Genomic DNA, 17354 nt, shown 5'->3' with positions numbered 1-17354 from the left:
AGCTCAAGTTTGACGTGACAGACAGAAGGAGGAACCACAGGCAAGCCAATGAATAAAAACAGGATCTTGGGAGGGACAGATTCTTCCTGCCCCTTATGAAAAAATTCTACACTAGGAGTAATACTCCACGCCATGTTAGAGGGAACCCTTGCTTATACACTGGAATACAGCTGCTGAACAAGGGAAGGAAAGCCCCAGCATCATGAGGCCCCCTTCCCAAATCTCTTAACCTTCTCCTAACCTTCTCTTGCCCTCTATGCGTTAGCCTCCTTTCAGTTTCCCCACCATCCCACATGCTTTCCTGCTTTGGACCCTTTCGCATGTGGACCTCTCTGCCTGGATTATTCTTTCCCACTCTATAGCTCCCCTCCTCCCCCCACTGCCCGCCTTAGCTCTTGGCATAACTGACTCCTCATCTTGGTTTAAACACCGCCTCTTCAAGCCAGCCTGCCCTGGCTATACTCTCCTCCTCATCCATCACTCACACTGTTCATTTCATAACACTGCTGCCTGTCCTTGTGAGCTTCATGTGAGGAAGGACCAGGCCTGTTTTATGTAACACTGTCCATCTATCAACTTGCCCAGTGCCTGGCAGATATTAGATGCTCAACAGATACTGGATAAACATATGAAAATTTATTGAAGAGAGTTGAAGGTTCATCTCAAATGCTATCGTCCCTCTACCTTCTCAGGCACAGCACTGTCCCTCTCTTGGGGGAGGGACATCCTACATAATAAAAGCCTAATATGCTAAGTTTCCATCCAGCCAAAGCGTAATATGCTAAGGCTGCTCAACTGCTTGCTTTGATGTGCACTGACCACCAGGGGGCAGATGCTTTGACCAGTAGGTTAGCTTGCTGCTGGGGTCCAGCTGATGGGGACTGAGCGAGATGGGCCAGACATACCCTGGGGCCTTCCCGTGGTCCCTCCCCAGCTGGCCAACCTCCCACACCCCTCCCCAGCCCCTGATCGTGCACTGGTGGGGTCCTGATCCATTCTGTCCCTGTTGGCTATTGGAAGGGCTGGGACTGGGCCGGCTCCTCTGGACCTGCTGCTGCCTGGTCTGCCCCTTCTCATACTTCATAAGTAGTACGTGGTATTTCTGTAACACTAGGGGGATTTACTGATTTATTCTCTTCCTTAGTCCTGTTAACCCCTAACCTGGGGAAACATTTCTTGGGAGAGGTGGTCCTGGTTAAAACACATAGCTCTTAAGAGGGGAAGCAAACATATGTCATATACGCCAGGTCCCTTGAAACATATGCTGTGCAGATGTTTCTTCCCTGCGGCGACTGTGTCAAGCAGCAAGGATGGACTGGCTTCCGGCACAGGACCCCTCGGGGGATGTCGGAGGGCCAGTTTCAGCTCAATCCTGCAGGCCTCTAGTAATCACATGTGTTAGAGTTATCCGAGACTTCTTTACCTATTGGGCTCTGAGCTACTTATAAGTCTTACTTACATAGGTATTCCCCAGAGCACCTTGCATAATGCCGAACACAAGGTGAATGAGTTCATGCATATACAGGAAAGTACACATGAAGGCTGCAACCCCTAACCAACCATAGACACTGGTTCCTCCCACCCAAGGGTCTGAGCACCTAAAAACGTGAGCACCTTAGAGACAGGCAAACAGACTCTGCCCAGGAAGAAATTAAAATCAGAACTAAACTTGATGTGCAGTGGTAGTGTGTGGGTGAGAGGAGGGGAGGGAACAGCATGCTAATGGAAGCGTATATAGGCAGAAGCTTTCTGGTGCCAACTGGAAATTTGTATCAGATCTAAAAAAGTTCGTGTCCTGCCTTGACCGGTTTGGCTCAGTGGACAGAGCGTCAGCCTGCGGACTCAAGGGTCCCAGGTTTGATTCTGGTCAAGGGCACGTACCTTGGTTGAGGGCACATACCCGGTGGGAGGTGTGCAGGAGGCAGCTGATCGATGTTTCTCTCTCATTGAAGTTTCTGGCTCTCTATCCCTCTCCCTTCCTCTCTGTAAAAAAATCAATAAAATAGATTTAAAAATAAAAAAAATAAAAAAAGTTCATGCCCTCTGACCTCGCCACACCTCATTAAAAAACCAGAGAAGAGAGCATCAGCCCACGCCCTAACGGGTTCAGTTCCCAGTCAAGGGCATGACATAACTGGCAGAGTTGCTGGGAGGCAACCAGTCAATGTGTCTCTCTCACATCAATGTCTCTTTCTCTCTCCTCTCACTCTCTCTTTCCCACCCCCCACCCCCACTCCCTTCCACATTCTCTGAAAAGCAATGGGAGAAATATCCTCAGGTGAGCATTAACAAAACAAAAAATCAGAGAGGTGAAATCAGTGGGTGATGATTTAGGTGTTTTTCTGAACTGTCTAGCTTTCCTTCCATGAACATGTTCTAATTTTGTAATCTGAAAAAGCAAACCCACACAATAAACGCTATAAAAAGGAACCAACGGAAAATCCAGTGGTGATTTTAGACTACAAAATCACCACCCGTTTCCTCGCTAAACTTGGGACTGCAGATTTAGGGTTCTCAGTGTGTTGGGGGTGGGGGGCGGACGGGCAGACAGCATTTTGTGAATACTGCCTTTGTCTGAAGCCTTGTGGGACAGGAAGGTGCCTGGAGTAAAAGCTGCAGCAGGGGCAGCTCTCATTTCTCCCTAATGCAATGCTGGCAAAGCTCCGAGAGTCAGGAAATGGAGGGAAAGCTTGGGAGTAACCAACCCAGCTCGAGGCCAGGACCTCCATCCTGCAATGATTCATTCACCTGCCCGTACTCCCTGATGCACTAAGAGCTCCACGAGAACAGAGGCTGTCTCCTAATCAGCCTGTTGCCCTGGCCTCGTGCTTAGTACTAGCTGGCCCTCAGTACAGTTTATTGAACGTCAGAGACCACATCTATGAAGTTCTAAACACAATGGTGAGGTGTTAGATGGGATCAGGCAGTTTAGGGTAATGGCCCTGGCGGGGAAGGAAGATGGTGGATGAGGAGGAAATAAACCAGATGGTCAGGATGTGAGCGACACAGGCGGAATGTACCAGTCAACCTGTAGAGCTGCCCTTCCCCCTGAACCCAAGGGTGGCAACTAAAAGCGGGAGAGGAGAGCAAAAGGAGATTGGATGGGGTGCTTTTTGAAAGAGCCAACAGATGGCAAGGGCAGGAAATTTAAATCCCTAGACGAGTGAGCTCCTGCAGCCACCCTTCTTGGGCCCCCTCTCTGAGAGCTTTGTTACTTCCGATCTTGGAAGATTAAAGGGACTCCTTTCAAACAAAGTTAGGAATGCTGGCTTCCTCCAGTAAGAGCGGATGCACTTAAGTGTGCAACTGGGAATCATTCCACATCCCAGCTGGCTGCAGCTTCCAAAGAAGCCTCTCCCCGAAGGAGCAGACACTCCAAGTCTTCCTAAGACGTGTGCGACTTCCAGGAGGCAGTGAGCTCAGCTCTGAGTCATGGTGGGTGACTTGTTTCCAAGAACTTTGGATTTTCCATGTCTGTCTCCACTTAGGAATCACCTCTGGCTCCTCGTCAAAACAGCAGAATTAATTGGGCAGCTTGGCTTCTGTCACACTCCGAAAGTAACACCTGCCACCAGCTTCTTCCTTAAGAGGCTGGGCCAGGTCGCCTGGTGCTAGGACAGCACCCACTTCCGCGCTTGGCTCAGCACCTGACTGGGTGACAGGAAGTAGTGCTGAGGCTCAGTTTGACAGGCCAAAGTGGCAGCTCCAGGGCTCATCACAGGGGGTTTCAACAACGCGGAGGTCGAAGATGACTTTAAATTCCTCAGACAAATGCCATCCTCTGACAGAGGGGACAGGTGCCTGCATATACTGGCTAACACGCTCTCTGGAAACCACAGAGCAGCTAATCCTGAGCGTGTATCTGTGTACCAATTAAGTTCATACTAGCTCTATCCTATTTCATCCTCAGGGTGCCCTTTGAGACAGGTATATGGTGACCCCGACTTTACAGAAGAGAAGCAGGCTCTGTGAGGGGAGGTAGTCTATTTAAGATGTCTCAGTGAGGAGGGGGTGAGGGTAGAGCTCTTACTGCTACCCTCGCCAGTCTCCCCTTGAACCATAAGCTGTCTGAAGTGACAGGAACAGTGGACACCAACCAGTCCAGGGGTGGAAAAGGCGAATGCCCATGGGGGCCAAGGGACAAGCTGGAGACCAGAGTGCAATAGACGGGGCAGGGAACGGCACAGGTGGTAATAAATGAGAGAACACACCCACCTAAGACATTCAAATTCAAATAAAAATAAGAACCCAAACCACTCTGACTTCTGACTCTGCTTCACGCTTCATTTGATGATGGAGAAGCTGAGATTCGGAAGGTGATACAGGAAAGCCAGCGCAGTGCAGTGGGAATTCAGGCCTCAGGGAGGGCCAGCTCTCCTGGGGAATGCAGCTATTTATTACCTGTTCGCTGTTAGCTGAGAGACCCAGGGCAAGGGACTGCACCTCTGTTACTCTTCTATGTGTAAAATGAAAATAACCTCTGCTTCACATCATTGCTGTGAAGACTGAAAGGAATCGAAACACAGGGTGCGGCAAAGTAGATTTACAGTTGTTAATATGTGAAACACAGAGCTTATTCTTGTGTTATTATTTATTAATTACTGTAGCCCTGGCCAGGCAGCTCAGTTGGTGAGAGCATTCTGATACCCCAAGGTTTCGGGTTCAATCCTAGATCAGGGCACATACAATAATCAACCACTGAATGCATGTGAATATGTGGAACCACAAATAGATGTTTCTCTCTCTCCCACCCCTTCTCTTTCTAATAAAAAAGATTGTATTATTTTCCACACGAATAACTGTAAACCTACTTTTGCTTCCCCCTGTTTGCAAGATGCCCAGCCCTGCGTGTGACATGTATTTCAGGGAGATATAAAAGCCAAGCAACAACTTGGGACATAATAGTCTCTTGAGATGCCCTAGACGTACTGTGGGGCAGGTGGACTACCTGAGGATGAGCACACTGAAGACAGTGCTGACAGCACAGAACAAGAAACTAAAGCCACCTGGTCCGGAAGGCCTGGAGCGCGGGGTGTGAGGCATCCGACCACACGTCCACTCCCCACCCCAGGCAGGAACCACAAGGACCACGTGGGCACTTACTGCCAGAGGACTATCTCCTCATCACCTCCTTAGGAGGAGAGGTTACATTATAAATTATCCAAAGGCTCGAGATCCTGGGGGGCTGCCCATGCTCTGGGGAGTTCCATGGCAGCAACAGTCCACTTTCAAGGGCTGAGTGGCTTTGAGAATCCTACTGGAAACCCAGATTTTAATTAATGCAAACAGTTTTTAAATGCCACGCCTTCCTGAGGGTTAGGGTCTATGATGGCCTTAAACATAAAAATCCCTGAATCACCAGGACCTGGAGCCTAGGAGACTCACAATCCAAGATGTGACACCTGCCTTTGCTTGTCTTTGTGCTTTGCTCCCTGTGTCCGTCCCGGTGGCGGTGGAGGCTGTGCCGAGGTGAAATGAAGGGAAGGGAGCAAGTAAAGGATTTCCCCTGTTCCCGCCTTCTCTCTTGCCAAGCTGGGACCCAGTGTGGGCTTTTAGTTTAAATTCGGTCGCTGTCTTCTCTGTGCCATGTGCCAGGCTCTCCACCAGGCAGTGGGGTGCAGAGACAGTCTCTTCTGTGGCCTAGAGAGAGGGTGCATACGGTCTAGCAGAAACACAGTGACCTGAAGTCATCCCAGTGATTCTGTAAGCACAGTTCAGGTCAACCCTTGGAAAGAGTTCAGGATAATATGGGAACATACAGTGGAGACGCCGCAGTCAGTAGAGCCAGGGAATGATCTGACCACCTCACGTGATGGAGGGATGAGCATAACATGGAGCGTGGCACTCAGGGGTTGCTCCGTCATGTTAAGTCCCTCTCCTCCCCCCGTGTGTGAGCATGCACACGCATCCGCACACTGAAACTTTCTCTTTCTTCAGGAACACCAAACCTGACAAAACTATAAAAACTCGGAAATAACTTAATGTTGCCTGTTTTGTGTCCTCTTTTTAACTCTCCTAGAGGCACCAGTGTGTGGGCACTCTGGGGCCCCGACAACCAAGGGCACTTTGCTTCTCAAGCCCTAAGGGCTCTCCTCAAAGGGGAAAGGAACATTGATGGCTCATTTCAAGCTGAACTTGGGACTACAGCTATCATCTAGATTCGCCCCCTCATTTACATACAAACGAGGAAACTGAAGCCCGGGACACACTTGCCCAGGGGCACAGAGTTCTCTCGTGGCCCTTCTAATACAGGGTGGTTCTGTGTTTTCTCCTTAACTGCGATTCTTCAACTACTTTTACTTGCAAGGGGGGGAGGTGGTGACACACAGTAGCTACAAGCCATGCAAGAACCCTCCACTCAGGCACCCTCCGGGTTCAGGATTAAAAATCCTAAAAACAGACCAGACAAATAAAATGCCCCTGGGCTTACAAGTTCTGATTCTTTTCTAGGCATAAATAGCAAATTTCTAAAAGGAAGCCATAGAGAGATCACAAAGCTGAAGTTAAAGATTTCCAAAGCTCATTCCCATCTTGGTGTTGCCCACCCAGCCACGGCAGCACTGGGGTAGATGTGATGAGATAACTTCACAAAATCTAATCAGACCTGTATCTTAAATTTAAAATATCCATCTTATGTCTAAGGGTAAGTCTCCACTATATGAGGAAAATATTGTAGAAAATTTTCACTTTGAGAGACATTTCTCACTGCATTGTTTAAAAATTTTTGTACTATCTTTGCAATCAGAAAAAAATATATAAGTTTTACAAACCCCAATTTCTTAGGCAGGATTTCTTCCCCTTTATTTGATGCAAGGCGCTGCTTTTAAAGCTCTAGCTACTCTGCCAACGCTCTTGGGTAAAAAGTAAAACAGCATTTGAATGGAGCCCATCTGTGAGACCTGAGGCTCAGACTCTAGTCCTAAGCAGCTTCAGACAAAGCCATAATTTTCAGAGCAATAATATATCATAATATAAAAATAGACACTTTGTGACCAACAAAAGCAAGCTCTCCAGAGAGCTCTGACGGCAAGCTCTGCTTCTCCCGGCGGTGGAGAATGAAGTTCTACTCACGAGAGCAAAGAGTTTCTTCAAAGTCCGGGGTCCTCAGTCAGAGGTGCAGGTAGAATTTAAGAAACCAGGATTCAAAACGCCTCCCTGTTGAGGATAAACCTCCCTTTTGAGCAGACCAGGCAGGATTCTCTCTTACCCTTTCCCTCTTCCCTGTGTCTGCTAAATAAAAGGCACTTCGAGGTTTTAGTGGGTGTTTCCCACGTCTCCGGCCAAGTAAGTCCCCATTTGTTGTAATTCAACGCTCAGCCTGATGATGTCAACCGCTCAGCTCCCCAGCTCAGTTTCCACCTCTCCGTCCACAGAGATCCATTTCCTTCGGACGCTGAGCCAGGGGCTGTAACTACATCCCGAGCCTTCGTCACATTTGCCTAACATCCTTCCTTCAATTTTCAACACGGGAGCCTTACTGACAAAAGGCTTCCTACCCACTCACTGAGGGCTCCCGGCAAATCCCTTAGCCTCTCAGTCCCTGTGGGCCACCTAGTTTGTTCTGCAGTATTTTAACTAATTTCTTTGGTGTATAATACACCAGGTTGGGGTGGAGATCTGCTTCTCAGCCCACCCCCATCTCTTTTTTCCTGCTCAATTTTTCAAGTTGCTTAATATCCCTGAAGTTTTCTGGGTGCCTGCTGGGCACCGTGCGTGCGTGCACTTTTCCTTCGCTTCGGGGAATGACTCATGCCCACATGCAAGGCTTGAGAGCGCCGGTCTTAACTTGAGGAACTGGATTCTGATCTTAGTCACCCACCCAACTGAATGAAGAGCCTTAAGTCAGTCACCCCTCTCTCTGGAACTCAGTTTCCCCATCAATAAAACGGCTTTGATGCCTTCCCCTTCTGCAATTCAGTGACTGAGGAGCTTAACAAGTGCAAAGGGATTTTACCACAAGCTGCCTGACTCCACGCTGAGGGAGGGAAGAACCCAGGATAGTCACAGGACACTGCTAGAGGTCAGGCTCAGCCTGGCTCCTAAACCCCCTTTATTTAGCAGAACTGTTTCTCTGGGAGAAAACCCGAAAGAATTCACTAAACAAATCCTGGGGGACACTGAAAGAGGCAGCATAAACTGGAAGATAAGATAAAGAGAATTTAACTATCCTTAGGGACTGACACGGAACAGTATCGGCTACAAGAGATATTAATTGCTTGCATCTGTAGAGTGCTTGGTGGGGAAGACATTTAAGCCTCTCTGCTCTAGTGTGCAGCGGAAAGCACTGACATGTACAGTGATTATCAGCATCAATTTAGGAGCCAGAGACATGGATCTGAGTCCTGTGCGACTACTTCAGGGTGGGTTTTGTTTGTTTGTTTGTTTGTTTTACTATAAAATGTAATGCTAGGGCCTCCATTTTAGGACTGTGAGAATTAAATAATATGTAATGGAACTAAGTTTTTGACACATACTAAGTGTTGACAGATGGTAGCACTCATTGCTGTAGTACATAACCTCATTTGATTCTCATTTTATGAGATTGAGGTACCCAGGGGCTGCACTATTCATCCCCTTTTCCTGAACAGGAAAATGAAACACAGAGAAGTGACATGCCCGAGGTCACCCAGCTCAAGATGAAAGGGCCAGACTTGGAAAACGAGTCTTAATGAGGCCAGCACACATGCCAATGCTACTTCTCAGAATGGTTATTTCACAGAGTCTGGCCCTTATTTCTAACTGGGATCATCTCTTCTTAGAAAAATGAGTGAGGCTTATTAAAACAAATGGGCAAGGGTGGGAGGGAGAGTTTTCCTGGGGTCAGCCAGGCCAGGGATGGGGAGAGCTGGGCAATCCTTTGCTTAAAGAAAACATTTGGGGCCACTAAGTAAGAGGTGGTGCTTACTTGTTTTACTACCAAAATACTGTGTGTCCTGGAAGCAAGACTGGGCTTCAATCGCCTCTCCCCCAAAGAGGCAGATCTGACTTGTCTTAAAGCTACTTGGATGGGAAGCTGGGGTTGGAACTCTCTTGGTAAAGAAGAAGCTATTTATAGGTGTGGGTAAGGCTGTGGTCGTTTGTAACTTAACCGGAATTTTCATTAGTTCTCAGAAAATTTTGATGCTCATCAAAAAAAGGCCAGGCCAGCAGGCTACATATAGGGTGGGGCAAAAGTAAGTTTACAGTCATTTGAATGGAAAATAATACAGTAATTAATAAATAATACAGGAGTAAACTGTTTCATGTATTCACAACTGCAAACCTATTTTGCCCCACCTTGGAGTTTGCCAACCTGAAGGCTTTCCCACAGCTGGTATGAGGCTGCAGTGGAATAAGAAGAGGACCAGCCTGGTACCCCAGGGAAGCAGCAGGTAATGGCTCAGAGACCAGGGTTTCCTGTTCCTCGCTGCGTATGACCTCGACCTAGCTGTGCATGTGCCTAGCTGTGCACTGTAAAACAAGAATTAAAATCACACTTACCCTGCAAAATTCTGAAGTGGATACGTGCCTGACACATACTACAAGTTAAAAAATACTTGCAAAAAGAAGCTGTAGCATCTTAATTGTAAAGACATTATTTTCTAATTCTGACTCAGTTTCACCATCCTCTGCCCTGAGGATGATGTGACAATAAAGGAATCAGGTCAAGAATGCCGGGAAGCCAGCAAAAGGGCCCAGTGTTTCTTAGAACACCGGGAGGAGCACGGAACAAAGAGCCTGCCGAGAGCAGCTGGAATGCTCTCCGCAGCAGCCCTCAGCCGGGAGGGCCTGAGGCCGGGCCGGTGTCTGGCTGTGCCGTTAGTCCAGAGCCCGAGTGGTGTCAGGAAACGAGGATGGGCTCTTGACAGGCCAGCTTACTGACTCACCCTCAGTGCTTTGAAGCAGGTGTTGTTACCTGAATGAATATAATAGTGAGGAGCCCATTCATAAAAACAAAGATACAGTTTCTTTCTGTAACATGTATTTGGGAACACTGTCCTTACAGAGGCGCTGTGCACCTGTGACAGAAGCCATGCAGAGGACCGCGAACCAGCAGCTCACTCATGTTGTCTTCTGACAACGGCAGATGTACTTGGGGCCACGCCTGGTGCTGAGCTCTCTATAAATACCACTTTATGTCATCCTCCCCACAATCAGGTGCAGGAGGTATTATTAATATTCTCATCTTACAAATGTGGAAACTGATGCGTGCAGAGACTGACCAGCCTGCAGAGATTCACTGGGTAAGTGACAGAGCCCATGCTGTATTTTTAAGTCCCTGACTCACAGCCAGCACGGTCGGCTCCACTAGAGGACAAAGGACACTTTGGCTGCCTCACAGCACAGAGCTGGCCCGGAGGGCTCAGCCCTTCACCATGGAGCTGCCCTTAATTCTCACCCCCACACCCCTTGTCTGGAAGGAGTTTCTCCCTCTTCTGAATTTCCTTAGTACTTTATCTGTTTCTTAAGAAACTTTTCCTCTTCTCTTTTGAGGCATAGTTATTTCTGGGCAGATCTTATTCCTCTGCTATAATTTGAGCTTCTTAAGGAAAAGATCCGTGTCTAATTTATGAGCATTTTGTACATTCTATGAGACACTTATTAAAATAAAAAATCCACAGCCGAAACCGGTTTGGCTCAGTGGATAGAGCGTCAGCCTGCGGACTGAAGGGTCCCAGGTTCGATTCCGGTCAGGGCCATGTACCTGGGTTGCGGGCACATCCTCAGTGGGAGATGTGCAGGAGGCGGCTGATCGATGTTTCTCTCCCATCGATGTTTCTAACTCTCTATCTCTCTCCCTTCCTCTCTGTAAAAAATCAATAAAATATATATTAAAAAAAATAAAATAAAAAATGAAAAAATAAAAAATCCACAAACAAAAACTTTTATCAAATGTTTACCATATGCCAGATAATACTCTAATATAATAATTGATTATAAAAAATAGCAAAATATAGAAGAACAGAAAAAAGGGAGGAAAATCACCCATCATCCTACCACTCGGAAATAACCAGTTATTCTCCTGGGGTACAGGCACAGAAAGAATCACACCTACACTCAAAACGATGTTTTGAAATCAGGCACTTAAGTCATTTGGGGCGGCGGGGGGGGGGGGTCAGCCCCACAAAAGGTGACAAAGAAACGTTCCATTTTGTTGGCTGGTTTGGGGGTGCCCTGGCTGCTTTCTGCAGGGTTCCACGTTCTGAGGCTCCACCTCCTTGTCCCCCTCAGGTTACCTCTGAAGTCCGATGGACAGCTGGCAGGAGAAGGGAAGCCTGAGCATGCATCTCGACAATGGGGAGGGGTTTGCAGGATACCACACTGCCCCTCCCTGCCCTTTTCAGCTTTCTTATGATCCGCTTCCCACCAGCTAAAGACAGGTTTTGATTGGGGCAGTTCTGGGTCAGATGGATCTTCACTCTTGAGTACATTTTAAACGATCTTAGCCTTGTTATGTTTAAAACTGAGAAGGGCATGTGATCACCTCCTGTTCATGACGAGGGATGCCAAGTGGAGAGAAGGCAGGCTTCCTGACTCTGCGGAGCCTGGTGCCCTAATAGTAGGAAGTCCCATCGATCCCAGGCGCTCCCTTGCCACTGTGCTTAGAAATCCTACTCAGCCATCAGATGTCAGATTAAACGTCACTTCCTTCTGAGCCAAGTTAGCTCCCACTTCTGTGTCGGTCCTACGGCACTCTCTATTTCTCCTCGCATAACCCTGAACACGTGATTGTAAGTGTATGTTATGTTTTCCCTGCCAAGCTGTAAACTCCGTGAGAGCAACAACATGTCTCCCTTGTCCACTGGTACAGAAAAGGAAACTCAGTAAATATTTTCTAAGTGCGCGCGCGCACACACACACACACACACACACACACACACACACACACACATCCACACCCAATCTTGGGTAGTCCAGGCTTGAGGTAAAGGGAGCAATAACATGAATTAAAAAAGTATCATGTGCCCTGGCCAGGTGGCTCGGTTGGTTGGTCCGTCGTCCTGTGCACTAAAAGGTTATGGGTTCGACTACCGGTAGGGGCATGTATAGGAGGCAACCGAGGAAAACAATAAAGAGAAAATGGTCCCTATAATGAAAATGGAAATTCGGACAAATGAGAAGCTTAAAAAAAATTCTTATGTCTTCAGAGAGATTCTGAAGATACTGTGTCCATAGAAAATGAAATAAACTGATAATACTGGGCTCTTGGAAATTAATAATATGAATACTGAAATGGACAATTCAGTATAAGGACTGGAAAATAAGAAAAAGAAGGAAATCTTTCAAAAGACAGAGAAAACGTTCACAGAATTAAAAAGGATCTCTCTATAGAACAATAATCCAGGAAGTTCACCATCAGACTAAACAGGAATTCCAGAAAAAGAATAGAAAGGGGAAAAAGTACAATAGGAAATTATCTAAGAAATCATGAGGAAAAATTCTCTAAGCTGAAGGAAGATTGCATCTTCCAACTGAACAGTTTAGAGAGTGTTGAGAAAGATGGACAGAGACCGTAGCTAGACAGTCTCCTAATCGCCTAGAATTCAAAATGGAAAAAATCCCAAAAGTCTCTAGAGAGGCAAACAGACTGTTTCAAAGGAAAAGAACCAGATGCTCTCACACTGCTTACCAGCAACACTGGGTGCCTGAGCTCAAGGAGCAATGCCTTCTGGGGAAAGGGTCTAGAGCAGCGGTTCTCAACCTTCCTGATGCCGCGACCCTTTCATACAGTTCCTCATGTTGTGGTGACCCCCAACCATAAAATTATTGTCGTCGCTACTTCATAACTATAATTTTGCTACTGTTTTGAATCATAATGTAAATATCCGATATGCAGGATATATTTTCAGTGTTACAAATTGAACATAATTAAAGCATAGTGATTAATCACCAAAACAATATGTAATTATATATGTGTTTTCCGATGGTCTTAGGACCCTGTGAAAGGGTCGGTCGACCCCCAAAGGGGTCGCGACCCACAGGTTGAGAACCGCTGGTCTAAAGGAAAACCATTTGGAACCTAGAATTTATACTCAGCTAAGCAATAAAGGCATTTTCAGACATGCAAGGACTTAGAAAATTTTTTCACATTCACTCTTTTCTCAGAAAACTCCTGGAGAACATACTTTGCCTAAATGAGGGTTTAAACTCATTCAGGAGCTTTGAAAAACAGGGATCTAACAAGTGAGGGGAAAGGCATGTCAGGGATGATGATGAGGGCAGCGCTGGGCCTTGGCTGACTCACAGCCTAGAGAGCGCCAGTCTGACCCAGGAGGAAGGTGGGAGGCTCCAGGGAAACAGAACTCATGGGCTGCTTGATAGGTTTGCTGAAAACTGTATTGAAAGTCCACAGGAAAGTATGGAAAGCCTTAGCAATAAGGAACAAAAAAAATCCTTATTATGAAGTCCAGGAAACGTAGTCAAACAGAAAGGAAAAATAATTAGAATGTGACTGGCTCAGCAGTACATAATGTTTGCCGTCCCCTAACACAGATTTTAATGCCCAATGTGACCCTGGGAGGAAAGGGTAAGGAGAAGTAGCACGAGAAGTATGTATGAGCCGGTGGTGGTTATAGAAAAGCTAAAGCCTCGCGTGCTGGTCAACAGGTAACATCTAAATCTGGTGAATAACGGGAGAGCAGTATGGGGGTGTGTGGTCCTGGTGTGGATCTGATTTGAACAACAACAAAAAAATACTTAAGAGTTAATTAGAGATCTTTGCTAATAACAAGCGATTAATTATGTGATAGATGATTATGGCAGCGTGTGTGTGTGTGTGTGTGTGTGTGTGTGTGTGTGCGCGCGCGCGCGCTCTTATTCTCTGAGATACCTGCTAAAGTAGTTATTGATAAAATGACATGATATCTAGTAATAGGGGGAGAATGGCTGTAGTCATAAATGAAATAAAACTGGTCTTGCTTCTTGGAGCTGGGTAATGAGTGGTTCATGAAGGTTCATTATATTATTCTCTTTAATTTTTTATGTGTTTGAAAATTTCCTCAATAAAAAATGTTTTAAAAAGATATAGCTATATAAGCATATATTTAGGATATATTAAAAATACTAGAACAAACAGCTAATAGAATCAAAAGTATATGCTCTTGGGAACAGGACAGGAGAGAGGGGAATAGAGGGGTGAAGGTAGGGGATAGCTGATTTTTAGTGTAAGTTTTTAATGATATTTGATTTTTAAAAGAATGAAGCAAAACTATGTGCATGTACCATTTGGACAAAAAAGAGAATTAATTTTTAAAAAGAAATGGAGGTAATTTAAATGGAGGTAACCACCAAAAGAATTAAAAGCAAAAAAAAATTAGCCCTAGCCGGTTTGGCCCAGTGAATAGAGGGTCAACCTGCAGACTAAAGGGTCCTGGGTTAATTCGGGTCAAGGGCAAGTACCTAGGTTGCAGGTTTGATCCCCAGCCCTGGTCAGGGCGAGTGCAGGAGGCAACCAATCGATGTGTCTCTCTCACATTTATATTTTCTCTCTGTCTCTCCCCTCCCTTATAACTCCCCCTAAAAATCAATGGAAAAATATCCTCAGGTGAGGATTGACAAACAAAAAAATTAAAATGGCTCCCTCAGGGCAAGGGGTTAAGCAGAATAATGATTCAAATCTGGACTTTAAATGATGTGCATGCATTACTTTTACTTTTAAAAAATATTATCTATTATCATCAGTTATTGCTGTCAGTTTTTAGCAGGGTCTTTTGCTAATCCTGACACCTACAAACTGAACCGGTTTCTCCAGGTGAAGAATCCTAAACTACCCAGTGTGAATATCTCCATATTAAATGTAATAATAACTATTATTGCCACTTGACTATGTCTACTATTTGTCATTGCTTTTACATTTGTTATTTCTAATCTTTCTAACACTCCTGCAAGACAGGCATGCTATTCCCATTTTACAGATGAAAAGATTGAGGCTGAGGGACATTAGCCATTTGCTTAAGGTCACCAAGTAGGCCAGGCTTGGGAGACTCTTTCCACCACCTTACCTCTCCTTACATCCCACTAGTTGGGTACAGTCCAGATGTGTACTTTTATATCAACGTCCTCATCAACTCCACAAAACAGGAGAGACAAGATTATCCTCACTTAACATATGAAAAAACTAAAGCTAAGAAAAGTTAGATAATGTGCCTAAGAATCCAGTAGTACTTTCTTCATCCCTTATCATCTATCCCCTTGAGAATAAAATGTCAAGTTATTCATCCTCCTCATGGACATTTGATGTAAGAGTCACTAAGTGAATGCTGCCAAAGCAGGAGTTTTGTATTTTCTCCAAAGGAAAAGAGTAATAACCCATGGAATGTCCTCAGTTGCTCAAATGTCAGCTGCCTGCCTGGCATAACGCAGATCAGCTGCTAGCACGGCAGCCTGCAGCAGTTCCCAGAACCAGTGCTGCTCTTCTTGGCTCCAAAAGAAAGGAATGAGCCGTGGGTGCTTCTGCCTTCAAAAGAGAATGTCTATCTCCTAAATCTACTTCAGTCAAGGCCATGTGGCCCAAGGCTTTTTGTCGTTGACAGGAATCTTAGATCAGTGTGCCTCTAGAGCAGAGGCTAGTTTGTAAAGCTGTAGAACAGACTGTAGGCGTGAAGCCGAAAGTGGGGAACTGAAGCGCCTGGTTCCTCTCAAGCTGGCGGGTAAGCTAACGGCGCTGCTTGGCAGAGAAGCAGCCCCAGAGCTGGGCACCAGTGCCATGGGCCTGGTGTGAGATGCTGCTCCCAGGCTCTCTGGCAGCCGAACAATGGCCAAGCGGCAACTGGGGGAAGAAGCTGTTTACTTAAGTTCAAACTATTTCCAGCACCAGCAATCTGCACGTATTTGGATGACAAATCTCTGAGCTTCAAGTGAGCAGTGCTTCGTTCCTGGACACTCACCGAGCACATCGCCTCCCCACACCACCCCCAGGCCCACTCCCTAAACTTGTTGCCCTCAGGGTGTTTAATTTAAGTTGATGAATTTTAAAAGATTATAAAAAGAAACATTTTAAGAGGAACTAACTTTTGTTTTTAAATCCTCACTCAAGGATATGTTTTTATTAATTTTAGAGAGAGGGGAAGGGAGAGAGAGTGGGAAACACCAATGTGAGAGAAACATCAATTGGTTGCCTCCTGTATCCACCCTGAGAGGGGGGTCAAATCCGAAACACCTAGTTATGTGCCCTGACCAGGAATCGAACCCACAACCTTTCCAACCAAGCTATCTGGCCAGGGCAAGAACAACTGACTTTAATTCATTCATCTATAAGTTTAAACTACATAGTATCATTTTCTTTAAGGCGTGAATCAGATATTAAATTCTAATACATGTGTATTCTATAAAAAAATGCAACTGAAATGCAAAAAGCACCTGAATGAGGTCTCTATTTTAACATGTAGTACACTGTTGGTATGACACTGAGCCCTGCTCAAGACTTACAAAGAGAATGTTTCTTATGACACGGTTTACATAGGATGATAAAAAGGTTTAAGAGCAGATCCACAAACAATACATAATCGCATACACATTCCAAACAAATAAAAGATGTCTTATTACCGACCAATTCTGGGGCAGAAGCAGTTGTAGTGTTCCATGAGCAGCAATGCCCCCCCCTCCCAGCCCCCCCCCCACACACACACACTGCACTCCCAACAGGAGAGGTTTGCCTGTAAGGAAAAGATGTGCAGAGCCTTCTGCACAGTTGTAACTCGAAGAAGGTGTTACATATACCTTCGCCAACAAATGTGTTTGGAAAAAACAGCCTATCTCTAAAAGCTGCCTTGTTTTTACAGCAAAAGCAATGCTGATCAGCCATCTCCCCTGAGCCAGGCATTAATTCCAAAGGGGAAAACTGATTGTTAATCATCATGTACTATATTGGCTAAATTGTTGGCGGCTTTCAGTCCGGTCACACAACGCAGACAGGTACCAGCATAGAGAAAAAGGGCAGTAAGTGAGAAGAAAGGTTTACAGTGTGAAGGGTGATGCGGGACGGTTGATTTAGGAAGAGGGAACAGAAGGGACTAACTTGTTTCTTTTCCCCTCTGCTAAGGAAGCCTGTCAGAAGACAAACAAAAAGGTCTCTAAGATAAGCTTTCAGTAAGGGCACTTTCAGGAGGAAAGTGCTAGTGAGGGTAAAGAAAGTAAACATATCTATACACAGTGGAAATGTAAATTACTTTAGAAAAATTTTGCAGGTCAACTTGTCAATGCTATATTAACCATAGTTTTGGTTTTTACATTTTTTTAAATTGATTTCACCCCCCCCCCCCAACCGCCTTACTGGGGATGGAGCCTGCAAACTGGGCATGTGCCTGAAAGGGAATTGAACCCTGACCTCCTGGTTCATAGGTTTACACTCAACCACTGAGCACACGGGCAATTAA

At 45.8% G+C, this 17354-nt stretch overlaps 1 protein-coding gene across 2 annotated transcripts in view; it reads right to left on the bottom strand.

The window, feature by feature from the left end:
- The window catches only part of PKIG (protein kinase (cAMP-dependent, catalytic) inhibitor gamma), a 64421-nt gene that overhangs the window by 22589 nt on the left and 24478 nt on the right, over positions 1-17354 (bottom strand). Inside the window, exon 1 of one of the 2 annotated variants that reach the window (XM_006763777.2) lies at positions 7072-7285. The exons of the other annotated variant lie outside the window; for it this stretch is intronic. The gene's annotated coding sequence lies outside the window, so the exon portion shown is untranslated. Of the gene's footprint in view, positions 1-7071; positions 7286-17354 lie in introns of those variants that run through there. 2 annotated transcript variants of the gene reach the window in all.

Source organism: Myotis davidii, unplaced genomic scaffold (assembly GCF_000327345.1).
Source record: "Myotis davidii unplaced genomic scaffold, ASM32734v1 scaffold199, whole genome shotgun sequence".
Lineage (NCBI taxonomy): Eukaryota > Metazoa > Chordata > Mammalia > Chiroptera > Vespertilionidae > Myotis > Myotis davidii.
The sequence above is the reverse complement of the archived record's forward strand: the minus strand, read 5'-3'. Positions and strand labels throughout refer to the sequence as shown.